Consider the following 11,788-nt stretch of genomic DNA (forward strand, 5'->3'; position numbering starts at 1 on the left):
TATTCTGTGCTTTTCTAGGTTTCTGCTTCTTGCCAAGTGTCTGTCTCTTATTCCACTGACCATCACTGTTGATGTGTGTAAGGGGACATCTGAAAGCACGGTCCCCTAAGGTGTGTGTGCCAGGATAGGGTTAGGGTGGCAGAGGGGGACCCAAGTGCTGGTGGGTTCACCCACAAGAATTTGCTGACAGCTAGCTACGCACTTCCCTGTTCTTTGAGAATTTTGAAGGTGAGTAAATCAGCCCTTGCCATCCAAGAGTTTAGCTTGAGAGTGTGGTGATGGAAAACACTATGAACACAAAAGTTAATTCCAGAATGGATGCCAGTAATGGCCCATACCATCTGCTAAGCACCTACTGTGTGTGGGCACTTAATGATCATCGTTGTCACCATCTTTCATTTCTATAACAACTTTGCAATTTGTGAATTAGAGAACCATCTTACAGGTTATGAAATTGACATAAGTGAGCTGCCCTATATATCAGAGAATAGAAGGTCTTGAGACCAAGATTTGAAACCTGGCCTTGCCAAGAAATGACCAAAATTCATTCCCTAGCAAGATGTCACGTTGGGGGCCTTATCTTAAAAGTGCTTTTCTGCCAGTCCTGATGCTCTTGAGAGGACAGCCTCCCCCTTGAGGGCTCCCAGCAACATCTCTGGGCAGGCTGGGCTGCTAAGAACACCTGTGTTTAATTTAGATGGTGACTCAGAGATCCCATGCCCAAAATAGGTGATACAGGCCCACACAAGCTAGTGGCCCCCTTCTTCTACTTCCAACTCAAACCTTTGACTCTACTATCTGTGACTGGAAAGAAAGGAAACAGTCGTACTAGGAAGAACTGTTCCCAACCTAAACCTTGCACCTAAGTGATGTCAGCAGGCAAAAATCAACATGAAGATTGTTAACGGAGAAACAAGCAGGAAAAATACAACTTAACGGAGAAACAAGCAGGAAGTACTAAGTGGAGGGGCTGGTGTGTGTGTGTGTGTGTGTGTGTGTGCGCACGCGCACACGCACACGTTTTTTAACTCATCCAGATTTTTTTAAAAGTTACCTGCAAAGGTTTCACCTTTACTTTCTCAAGTCAAAAGGGATCACATCAAGATGCCAGTCAATTGGGAGGACCCGAGGGTGAGGCCCCAGCAGGAAGGCCCTCTCTTTTCTCTTTTGAAATTTGGTGTCAGCCAGGAGTAGTGGCTCACACCTGTAATCCCAGCACTTTGGGAGGCCGAGGTGGGCAGATCACCTGAGGTCAGGAGTTCAAGACCATCCTGGCCACCATGGTGAAACCCCATCTCTACTAAAAATACAAAAATTAGCCAGACAGGGTGGTATGTGCCTGTAATCAAAGCTACTCAGGAGGCTGAGGCAAGAGAATAGCTTGAACCCGAGAGGCGGAGGTTACAGAAAGATGAGATTGCGCCACTGCACTCCAGCCTGGGTGACAGAGTGAGACTCAGTTTCAAAAAAGGGGAAAGAGAAAGAAAGAAAGAAAAGAAAGAAAGAGAAAGGAAGGAAGGAAGAAAGAAAGAAAGGAAGGAAAGAGAGAAAGAAGGAAAGAGGAAGGAAGAAAGGAAAGAAAGAATGAATGAAGGAGAAGGAAGGAAGGAAGGAGAGAGAACGAGAGAAAGAGAAGAAACTTGGTGTCCCCAGTGCATGCCTCAGCAGCTGTGGGATTGAAAACTTATACATATTTTTTCCCGTTGAGTAAACAAGTCTACCACTAGAAGCAGGACTTCCTTCTTGGTATACTTGGATGGAGACAATTTGTTTGAAAATGAGTCTGTTTAAAACGAATACAGCCACCCTCCCCCCTAAATCTGTGGGCAATCTGACATCTTTGGAGTTCACTCAGAGTGACACGCTGCGGCAAAATTCCACTTTCAACTCGAGTAGACCTGACACAGTGGAAAGATCGCAGGCCGGGGGCAGAGGGCCTGGCCCCTGCCTGGCCCCCGGGGGCCTCTGAGAGCGCGGCAGGCCCCCCCTCACCCGGGCGGCTGCGGAGGCCTGGTCTCTTCCTGCAGCTCGTCTCTCTCTAGTGAGGCAGACACAGTGCAGCGCTCTCTTGAGGTCTCTGTGGCATTTCTGGAATGTCCTTCTTCCCCAGTTCTGCTGTTCTTTCTCCTTAGCGTGAAGGCAGGGAAATAAAGAAGCCTATTTATAGTGGGCTGGGCCAAGGCGAGCACATCTCATAGCTGAGTATTTATGACTGTTAGTGTCTCAGAGACAACCTGTGAATGGCCTGGCATCTCTCCAGCAGTGTGGCATGGACTTGGCACCACCCCGCACGGTGCTGGAGCTGGGTGCCGCCTTCCAGCTGGGCGCATGGAGGGCACGGGCAGAGCCACCACCTCCCCTCCCCCTGCTCTCAGGGCTCCAAGGAGCTCATGGGCTGGGAATGGCCATTTCCCGAAGAATGGAAACCAGTCCCTGTGTAGGCAACAACTCACCACCTTCAGGGAAACTCAGGGGTGGCTGTTACTATCCACGTTTCAAAGCGCAGTGATGGCCCCAATGCGTTTGTTCTGTGTGAGGTAACAGGCTATTTAGATTCCTTCGGGGAATCTACCTCTGCAGCTTCTGTCCTTCACTTTGTGAGCTAATCCCACCTAGGGTTATGCTCACGCAGTGTGACTTCATCACTCCGGCCTTTGGTTAACTGGAGCAGTGATGGGCCGACGACCCACGCTAAGTCAATCAAATATTCTCTCCTGAGATTTTGATTCCAGATTCACTTATTAGCCTCTGTTGGGCCCTCGACTGGGGAAGCCGGTGAGGCCAGGCCTGGGCAGCTGAGCTTGTCATCTCAAACAGAAGGAAAGGAAGCTTCTCTGCAGAGCAGATGATGAAACTGTCATGCAATGATCCCCAGAAGTCCTGACGGATGGTTCTGCCAGCTTTCCTGTTCCAGTCACTCTTGAAGCCTTTGGTTTGCTGAGATACCGCTGCTATATCTTTTTGTAACAGAATGTTCTATTAGGGCTTAAATTGATGTAACACGATATCCTATTGGAATTAAAACAAACAAACAAACAAAAAAAAAAACGCTCACTAGAAAAATCTGCGAGCTGCTCTCTGGAGACACAAAGACAGAGATCCTTAAAGGGCGGGTCCCAGGTGGCCTCACTTAGACAGGGAGGCAGGCTCCGACATGGCAAAGCCAGCCCCTCCACATGACTCAGCCAAAACCAGAGTCTGAGAAGGGCAGTGGGGCTGCTGATGGCCATCCTGTGTGTGACAGCCAGGGCGGGAGCCAGCTACGGGGCTTCCCTCGTGACTTAGAAAGCAGCTCCTACGAGCATCGGGGACTTCTGGGCAGTTGGCTTATCCAGGTTCAGGCAGGGAGACTGGCCTCTCCCATTCTTTCCAGCCTCCCCACCCATACTGCCTGTCACATGGGGATTTCTGGACTTAGAAGCGGAATCCACTGGCTTCGTAAAGTAAATATTGCCATCTGAGACCTGGCTTCAAACTCTAGAAAAGCGTGGTTACCCTTCCAATAACTCCCCCTCCCTGCTTAAACTACTTTGGGTGACACTTTGTTCTTGTGATGAAAAGAGCCTCATTCAAGTCACAAATGCTGGGGGATGCTGAGTCTAGATCCCAGTCTGTCTGACTCCAAATCTGAGCGACTCTGAGTCCAAAGGTTACTGGACTTCACATCAAAGCCTCACTGAGGCTGCCTCACATCCTCTGAGAGCTTGGTAGACCTAGGGGCTCTCGTCAGAATTCCCCATCAAAATCTGTGGCTTAACAAGTTCCCTGGTACCCCTGGGGAGCACGGGCCTGATTCGCCTACCCCCAAGGCCCGGTAGTGCTGAGCTGTGGACCCCATTAGACGCTCTCCTCGTCCCTGCCACTGGTTCCAGTGGGATCGCAGGCTGAGGCCTCTCCTGCCCTGGGCTCCTGTCGATTTCTTTATAAAACAAAAGGGCCCTCCCTGCTTCTGAGCTGAGGTAGGATCAGCTGTTCCCTTCAAAAAGGTGGCCCAGAGAGGCAGGCAGTGGAGAGCGACTGCTAATCGGTACAGGGCTTCTTTTTAGAGTAATAAAAATATTCTAGAATTAGACCGTGGTGATGGTTATACAACTCTGTGACTCCACTAAAAACCATTGGATTGTACACTTTAAAAAGGGTACATTTTATGGTATGTGAACTATATCTCAATAAAGCCGTTATTATAAAACAATGGTGCAGTACCTGAGAAACAATAAACCTTGGTAAAAATTAGGTTCTGTTTTATCTCAAAGCCCTGTGGCTTCTCTACAAGAAGCCTTGGCTTTTGTTCTGTATCACATGGTTTCTCTTCACTAGACCGTTATGAAGCTCCGATGGCACGATGGGTCAGAAGTGATTTGTAAAAGAGCAAGTGAGAGATCAGAGCAGGGAACGCAGGTCAACAGCAGCCCCTCCACCCAGTCTGCCTTCCCCTGAACCTCCATCAACCAGATCCTCTGGGGAGAAGCAGGTACATCTTGTGTTTCTTTTCAGTGCAACTGTAGCTGTCCGGATGCCATAAGACATTTATTTAAAATAATATTTTAAAAAATCTTTAGAAAAATGAACATCTGGGGACTGGACACCATGGCTCATGTTTGTAATACCAGCACTTTGGGAGGCAGAAGCAGGAGGATCGCTGGAGGCCAGGACTTCAAGACCAGCCTGAGCAACATAATGAGACCCCATATCTACAAAAACCTAAAATAAATAGTCAGGTGTAGTGGTGAGTGCCTATAGTTTCAGCTGCTGAGGAGGCTGAGGCAGGAGAGTAGCTTGAGCCCAGCAGTTTAAGGTTGCAGTGAGCATTGATCATACCACTGCACTCCAGCCTGGGCGACAGAATGAGACTTTGTCTCTAAGAAAAAATGTTAAAAAATTTTTTTAGATGAAGGTCTCATCATCAAGACCCTAGAGCCTAATGTCTGGCAGGTCACGTGAAAGAGTTCCTATCTGTCTAGCTTCCCCAGGCCCAGAAGCTTCCTTGGACCCCCTGGGTTGACTGCCTCATGCTGCCCTGGCCAGTGCTCAGTTACCTTTGTTGAAAGCCTGATTGTGGCCCACATTTAGCATTATTAGAGAAAGGCGGGGTATGTTTCTCTAATAATTCTAATAATTATAGGCTCATGCCTGTAATTCTCAGTACTCTGGGAGGCAGAGGCAGGCGGATCACTTGAGGTCAGGTGTTTGAGACCAGCCTGGCCAACATGGTGAAACCTCATCTTTACTAAACATACAAAAATTAGCTGGGCATGGTGGTGCATACCTGTAATCCCAGCTACTCGGGGGCTGAGGCAGGAGACTGTCTAAAAAACAATGATTAGAGAAAGAACATTTAAGGAAATGAGAAAATTTGGTAAGGTTTGGAAACCTTGCTCTATTTATTGAAAGCCAAAATCACCTTCTGATTAGGAGGGGCCCGGCCTCCAGCCTCCCTGGAGAACGATTTGTTTCCCTCTTTTGAAGCCAGGTTGCAAAAATTTATGACCCATTTAATCATGCTCAGTGTTTGGAGCCACACAGAAAGGGCTTCTGCAGGCTCGGGCGTCATCTCGGGGCGAAGGAGGGTGTTTGATGTGTCATGCGCTGAAACGCTCCGCACTCGTAGTTATTATTATTCTGCCTGTTAAGCAGACAGAGTCCTTAACAGGCAAAGATAAAGTCCTTTGGGAACTGCAGGGTTAGCATATACCAGAGCTGAACAAAACAAGGCACGACGAGGGGCTCCCAACAGCCCAGGGTGTGGCCCAGCCTCGGTAGGAGAAGCAACCTTTCTGGAAGCTTCCAGTCGACGCCAGGCTTCTCTCTCTTCTGCCCATGGCATTTTGAACTCCCAGTATACGCAGATCTATCAGGGTCCCTTGCATCCCATAGAAATCTCTGCACAGAAGGCCAGAGCCATGTTTCATTTGTCTTTGTCCCCAACGCTTCCTGCAGGTTCTGGGTCACAGCAGTGAGTCCTTAGCAGGCATGATTAGAACTCTGCCAGTTTCTGGGTCGAGTGATGAAGTGCAAATGTTTCCCCTTCCAACGCTCTCTGAACTCCCAGTTTGTATTTCAATGGCTGTCACTCTCCCCTTCACAAAGTGAAGCCGGACTAAGCTGCCCTTCCTCCCTGGCCTGTTTCAAGCCTGAGGTCTCTGAATAGCCATGTGAGCTGTAGCAGTGAGTGGGAGCTTTGTCTGCTGTGACGAATGGTTCGTCCCTTCCCCTAGAATTTTTTTTTTTTTTTCTTTTTCTTTTTTTTTTTTTTTTTTGAGACGGAGTTTCGCTCTTGTTACCCAGGCTGGAGTGCAATGGCGCAATCTCGGCTCACCGCAACCTCCGCCTCCTGGGTTCAGGCAATTCTCCTGCCTCAGCCTCCTGAGTATCCGGGATTACAGGCACGTGCCACCATGCCCAGCTAATTTTTTTGTATTTTTAGTAGAGACGGGGTTTCACCATGTTGACCAGGATGGTCTCGATCTCTCGACCTCGTGATCCACCCGCCTCGGCCTCCCAAAGTGCTGGGACCCCTAGAATTTTTAAACTAGAATGGCCACTGGACTTTCTGGGAACTTTCCTCAAAGTCCTCTGGTAAGGGAGGGTCTCGGTGGGCCTGTGGGGGCTGGGCAGGGACTGCCTGGTTCGGGCTGGCTCCTTCTCTTTAAAAGCGGAACGAGGGCCCATTCTAGAGTCAGAATGAGCCCCTGCAGCGCTTCTTAAATTTCTACAACCCAGGGCAAGCTATTTTGCCTCTCTGAGCCTTCGTTTTCCAACCATATTTGGGCCAAGGAGAAGACTAAATGAGATACCATGTGAAAGGTGCTGGGCCCGGGTTAGGCCTTTAATAAACAAGAGTTCGGGCGGGCAGTGGTGAGATTCTTGCCTGCTCCCTCTCACCCCCAGCTGCCTCCTGCCACGGCCTAGCTCTCGGAAGGGAGGCGGGGCACCCACCCCACATCCTACAGCCTAAGCCAGTCTCCTGAGCCTCTCGCCACCTCCTTTGTTCAGTAAACCTTGGGCATCTGCTGTGCCCCAGAGCCTGCAGGAAGTCATGGGGCCAAGGATGAGTCAGACATAGCTCTGGCCCTCTGTACAGAGATCTCTATAGGATGCAAGGGACCCTAATAGATCTGTGTACACTGGGAGTTTGAAATGCCATGGACAGGAGAGAGAGAAGCCTGGGATCATCTGGAAGCTTCCAGAAAGGTTGCTTCTCTTACTGAGGCTGGGCCACACCCTGGGCTGTTGGGAGCCCTTGCCGTGCCTTGTTTTGTTCAGCTCTAGTATATGGTGACCCTGAGGTTCCAGCAGGACTTAAAGCAGGTTTAGGAAATCAGTGATGATTGAGACAGGGTCTCGCCCTGTCACCCAGGCTTGAGCGTGGTGGCATCATCCTGGCTCACCGCAGCCTAGACCTTCTGGGTTCAAGCAATTCTCCCACCTCAGCCTCCCAAGATGCTGGAACTACAGTCATGCACCACCACAGTTGGCTAATTGTTTATTTTTTTGTAGAGACAGAATCTCACTATGTTGCCCAGGCTGGTCTTGAACTCCTGGGGAGCCCAGCAATTCTACAAGCTGATTAACATAAAGGCATCTTGCGTTTGGGTCTAAATTTCCTGGCAGATAAAATAAAGGGAGGAACATATTGAGTTACATAGTTTTCTTTTTCTGACAAAAGAATGCATACAAATTGACTTGCAAGAGCCTGGCATTTTCTTGGAATGAAGTGCCTGCCAAAACATGCTCTGAGTGTCCCTGTAAAAGAGACACTGGGCTGTGGAACAGACCAAGGCTTCTACCACAGTACTACAAAAGACCCACAGACGCTGTTCAAACAGACGATGCTTGTAGGGCATTTCCAAAAAGGCAGAGGCCACCGGGAACATCGTAATTCAGGGAAGGCATTTCTGCTTTTGATGTCTCTGTTCTCTTAGGACAAGTACAAGAAGAACTCAATGAAAACATGGCTTCTCCTGCATCCCAGAACCAAACAGAGCCCTCAGAGTGGCTTCACTGCAAGGATCCAGCATCTTCATTCATGGCCTGTGGATGGTTGACATTTGAAGAAAACACCTACCCATGTATACATTTGTGTATCGATGTGTGTACACACACACACATATATATATAATGTTTGTGTGTGTACACACATGCAGCTTTTAATGATTGTAAAATTGGTGCTAGTGTTCTTTGCAAAAAATTTTGAAATATAGAAAAACATGAAAAAAACAATATGCCAGTACAGCAATTCAGAAAGATAACCTCCATTAGATCTTACTATATTTTGATTTAGTCATTTATCTACATGTGATATATATATACATATATATACATATATATATGCATACATACACACATATATCTCTGAATGTGACCCTAGGGTCATTGGGTCATTCTCTGCACCTTTTTAAATTTCAAACTTTTTCCTTCAACAAGAGTTTGTATATATATATATATATATATATATATATATATATTTAGCAGGCCATGCTGTGTCACCCCGGCTGGAGTGCAGTGGTGCAATCATGGCTCATGGCAACCATAACCTCTCAGGCTCTAGCAATCCTCCCACCTCAGCCTCTTGAGTAGCTGGGACTACAGGTATGCACCATGACGCTTAGCTAATTTTTTTTTTTAAGTTTTGTAGCAATGGAGTTTTGCCATGTTGCCCAGGCTCAAGTGATCCTTCCACTTTAGTGGTCCAAAGTGCTGGTATTACCAGCGTGGGCCACCATGCTGGGCCAATGTGGGGTGTTCCAAGATCCAAGAGGAAAGATTTTATTGAAAATGTTTTTGTTGCAACGATTAGAAAAATCTTATTTTTAGCCAGGTGCAGTGGCTCACACCTGTAATCCCAGCACTTTGAGAGGCCGAAGCAAGTGGATCGCCTGAGGTCAGGGGTTCAAGACCAGCCTGGCCAACATGGTGAAACCTCGTCTCTACTAAAAACACAAAAATTAGCTGAGTGTGGTGGCAGGCGCCTGTAATCCTAGCTACTCAGGAGGCTGAGGCAGGAGAATCACTTGAACCAGGGAGGTGGAGGTTGCAGTGAGCCAAGATCATGCCATTGCACTCCAGCCTGACAGACAAGAGCGAGACTGAGTCTTAAAAAAGAAAAGAAAAGAAAAGAAAAATCTTATTTTTAGAACACTAAGCTAAATGATAAATAAAAACTAAACTGTCATGAATTAACAGAGTTAAAACAAACAGTACATTAAAAAATTCATTGTGGTTTTTCAAAAAAATTTTCCCTGTGAAGTGTAATATACACACAGAAAAGGGCACAAAATAAATGTATAGCTTAGTCAGTATCCATCACCTGGGTCAATAAATAGACGTTGCCAGAACCCGAGATGCCGCCTCATGCCTCCTGCCAATCTCTACTTCCTTCCTCCTCCCCAAAGGTAAACACTTCTCCTGATTCTATTATTCATTACTTCGTAGTTTTGCCTGTTTTCTAAACATTTTTTATATTTTGAATCTAATGTATGTATTCTTTTGCATCTGCTTTCTTTTTGGCTGTTGTTGTCCCAGGTTTATTGAAAATAACACAGCATTACAAAAAACATTTAAACAGGCGTTTTGAAATTCATCCCAACTGGAGGCTGAGTGATCTGCAAGTTGGACAGACTACTGAAATTCAAAAGCTTCAGCATTTCCTTAGTGTCAGGATCTACGTCAATGATCTCCTGATCCAGGACTGAGACATCAGGAACATAATTGTCTCTCCTTTCTCTCTCCTCCTTCTGCAGCTTGATGGAACTACCTCTGACCAAGTCTCTCTGAATCTGTTTCATCAGATGCGTGACCTAGCCTGCTGTCTTGTTGTGGAGCTTCTGGCTAGGGATAACGGCGATCTCCTCGCACACATGTTTGTTCATGTGGAAGTCGTTGCCCAGGCATGGGTAGTACTGTTCTGTGATGACCTGGGCCGCCTTCTTCACGGTTTTGGTGTGAACGCCGCCCATGCTGGCGGGTCCTTGGTGAAAGAGTGCGTCTGCTTTCTTTTGCTGCACCGTATGCTCGTGAGAATCCATATGTTGTTGCATTAACCAGAGTTTCTTCATTTCCCTTGCCGTATAGTATTCTATTGTGTGAATCCACTGTAATTATTTTTATTACTCTACCACTGATGGAAGTTTTAAGTTGTTTCCAGGTTTGGGGGTACTTGTAAATAATGCTGCTCTGAATATTCCATATGTCTCTTGGCCTCTTAGTAAGCATATGTTTCTGGTGAATACTCACTTACGAGTAAAATTGCTAGATGTAGGGTATGTCTGTCTTCAGTTCTAGGAGGTAAAGCCAAATCATTTTCCAGAGTGACTATATCTGTTGATATTCTCACCACCACTGTAAGAAAGCTCCTGTTGCACTGCAGCTTATGAACAATTGGTATTACGAGATTTTTAAACTTTAGTCACTCTGGTGAATGTGGTTTTATTAAATAATTTGCATATAACTAATGAAACTAAGCACTTTTTCATATGCTTAATGACCAATCGCATATCCTATTGCGAATGATCCGTTCTGATCTCTTGACCCTGTTTCTAATGGTTTGTCTGTCTTTTTCTTACTGATTTATGGAAATTATTTACATAGTTTGGATACTCTGGTGTATTTGTCTTCTATTGCTGCTGTAACAAATTACCACAAACTAACTTAAAACCATGCAAATGTATTCTCTTATTGTCTGCAGGTGAGAAGTCCAAAATCAGTCTCAAGGGGTTGAAATAGAGGCGAGAACTGTTTCCTTGCCTTTTCTAACTTCTAGAAGTCACCTGCATTCTCTAGCCTGTGGCCCTTTCCACATGTCGCTCTAACTGCTTGCTTCTGTTGTCGTATCTCCTGCAACATTTCTGCCTCCTTCTGAAAGAACCCTCATGATGCACTTGGGGGCCACCTAAATCATCCAGTAGAGTCTTCCCACTGCAGGATTCTCAGCTTAACCACATCTGCGAAGTACTTTTTTCTGTGTAAGGTAAAACAGTCACAGGTTCTGGGCATTTGGATGTGGACATATTTGGGGGTCATTATTCTGACTACCACATCTAGTATATAAAACCAACAAAAAATAACATTTAAAATCAAGGTACTAAGGTACCAGATCAAAGTGTCAATTTGAAAAGATCATCGTAGCACCAGTGGTGGTCAGAACAGGGAATTCCTAGCCTCTTGGAGGGCATTTGACCAGGCGGAGGTTGCAGTGCGCCGAGATCGCACCACTGCACTCTAGCCTGGCAACAGAGCGATATTCCCTCTCAAAAACAAAAAGCAATACAACAACAACAACAACAAAATGTACATTTAAAAGATACTTAATGGGCTGGGCACAGTGGCTCACGTCTGCAATCCCAACACTTTGGGAGGGCAAAGAGGGCAGATCACCTGAGGTCAAGAGTTAGAGACCAGCCTGGCCAACATGGCGAAACCCCTTCTCGACTAAACATACAAAAACTGGCCGGGCATGGTGGCATGTGTCTGTAATCCCAGCTACTTGGGAGGCTAAAGCAGGAGAACTGCTTGAATCTGGGAGGCGGAGGTTGCAGTGAGCCGAGATTGAGTCACTGCATTTCAGCCTGGGCAACAGAGCGAGACTCTATCTCAAAAAAATAAAAACAAAAAATAAAATAAAATAATAAAAATGAAAGCTACTTAATGGCATGGTACATATTGCAAGATATACCGTGCTATGTTAAGTACGAATTACCTAAGAGTTTCTCAAAATGTTAGTTCTATATAATGTCTACAGTAAAATGTTCCATAGTTAAATATATTTGGGGAATATTGGGGAAATCTTTTG

The 11,788-nt window shown here is 46.4% G+C and overlaps 1 pseudogene; it reads right to left on the reverse strand.

Moving 5' to 3' along the window:
* Positions 1-9,557: 9,557 nt before the first annotated feature.
* On the reverse strand, positions 9,558-9,956 carry LOC141583589 (small ribosomal subunit protein eS17-like; annotated as a pseudogene).
* Positions 9,957-11,788: the final 1,832 nt, after the last annotated feature.

Source organism: Saimiri boliviensis, chromosome 1, assembly GCF_048565385.1.
Source record: "Saimiri boliviensis isolate mSaiBol1 chromosome 1, mSaiBol1.pri, whole genome shotgun sequence".
In the NCBI taxonomy this organism is placed as follows: Eukaryota; Metazoa; Chordata; class Mammalia; order Primates; family Cebidae; genus Saimiri; species Saimiri boliviensis.